General features: G+C 39.9%; 1 non-coding gene across 1 annotated transcript; it reads right to left on the bottom strand.

Annotated features, from left to right (window-relative positions):
• Positions 1–1166: 1166 nt before the first annotated feature.
• On the bottom strand, positions 1167–1273 carry LOC127114558 (small nucleolar RNA R71). The gene has a single exon (XR_007800379.1). It is a non-coding gene; the product is annotated as a small nucleolar RNA R71 (small nucleolar RNA).
• Positions 1274–1769: the final 496 nt, after the last annotated feature.

Here is a 1769-nt window from a genome sequence, read left to right as displayed (position 1 = left end):
GTTAAGCATTTGAATTTAATTATATAATCTAAGTCAACAGAGCGAGAGTTTGAGACGAGGGTGTTTAAACGATTAGTGTTTTCTTAAAAAGAGTTTCTATAAATTCTGTTGTTTTCAAAAAGTGATTTTGGACTTAACCAATAAGTGACAGTTGCGTTAATATAAAGTCATAGTCTATTCAACAGAGCGAGAGTTTGAGAAAAGACTTTTAATCAATAGTATTTACTGAAAAGATTTATTTTAAAAAACCAAGGAACCAACGAAGATTTGATTCCCTAATTACGACAAACTACATACCGATATCCGCTTAATTGATATTAAATCTAGATCTTATTTTAGTTTTAACTTTTCCCCCGAACAATCAAAGTATCATCCACCTTAGCTTTACGAAGTAACCTTAGAAAACGGTATATCGATTCATAAGTCCCTGTGGGATCGATATCTTTTAAAACTACGCGATAGAACTGTGCACTTGCAGTTTGTACCCCAAATTCAACTCATAAAGTCGCGATCAAGTTTTTGGCACCGTTGCCGGGGACTTTTATTTAGTCGATATCATAACTCTTCTGTTACGCTGTAGAGACTAAGGCTTATTTTTATTTTTATTTCTTTCGTTGATTTGTATGCCACACACTCGCTCACAAGGCGAGCCGTTCTACTTACGAATCAACGACATTGAACTATATCTCCGAGTCTTACGACGAATTCGGGAATATCGTGCTGCAAACAATCTCCCTCCAATCGAAATTCCTGATCTCAAAAATCTTCTTCCTTCACCGATACCCGAGATGGCAGAACCAGCTCGTGCTCTTTGAGATTACGCCGCTCCATCGCAAGATGAGCCGCATTCGAGTATTGCTCCACCCGCAATCGAAGCAAACAACTTCGAACTTAAACCTTCACTGTTGCAGGCAGTGCAACAGAACCAATTCTCTGGAAATCCTACCGAGGATCCAAACCTTCATTTATCCGTATTTGTCCAATACGCTGATACTGTTAAAGCTAATGGTGTCACTTCAGAGGCAATTCGACTTCGTCTCTTTCATTTCTCGTTAAGAGATAGCGCTAGAAGATGGCTTCAGTCTCTTCCTTCCAACTCAGTCACCACATGGAACGAGTTGAAGAAAGTCTTCCTTGCCCGATATTTTCCGCCGAGCAAAACAGCTATGTTAAGAGCCCAGATAAATGGATTTAAACAGAAAGATAACGAGTCTCTTTTTGAAGCATGGGAAAGATACAAAGACATTATGAGACTTTGTCCACACCATGGTTTAGAGGACTGGTTAGTGATTCATACCTTCTATAATGGTCTCTTGTACAACACGAGGTTAACAATAGACGCCGCCGCAGGTGGTGCACTAATGAACAAACCTTACGCTGATGCTTATCAACTTATCGAGAGCATGGCCCAAAACCACTATCAGTGGGAAGCGAACGAACAATGGTAGAAAAACCTCAAACGAAAACTGGCATGTACGAGATAAGTAACCTTGATCATGTTAATGCAAAAGTGGATGCTCTGGTCCAGAAAATTGAAAGTTTAAATGTATCACCTCCAGCCACCGTGGTTGCCATAACTCAGAATTGCGAAGTCTGTGGAATCCAAGGTCACACTCCTGCAGATTGTCAGCTCCTAACAGGAATCCACGCAGAGCAAGTAAACTATGCTCAAGGAAATCCCTACTCGCATACCTATAACTCAAACTGGAAGAATCATCCTAATTTTTCATATAAGAGTAATAATGCTTTATATGCACCAGGACAAGCTC

The sequence above is a fragment of the Lathyrus oleraceus genome, unplaced genomic scaffold (genome assembly GCF_024323335.1).
Source record: "Lathyrus oleraceus cultivar Zhongwan6 unplaced genomic scaffold, CAAS_Psat_ZW6_1.0 chrUn0574, whole genome shotgun sequence".
NCBI lineage: Eukaryota > Viridiplantae > Streptophyta > Magnoliopsida > Fabales > Fabaceae > Lathyrus > Lathyrus oleraceus.
This window is presented reverse-complemented; position numbering and strand designations above follow the sequence as displayed.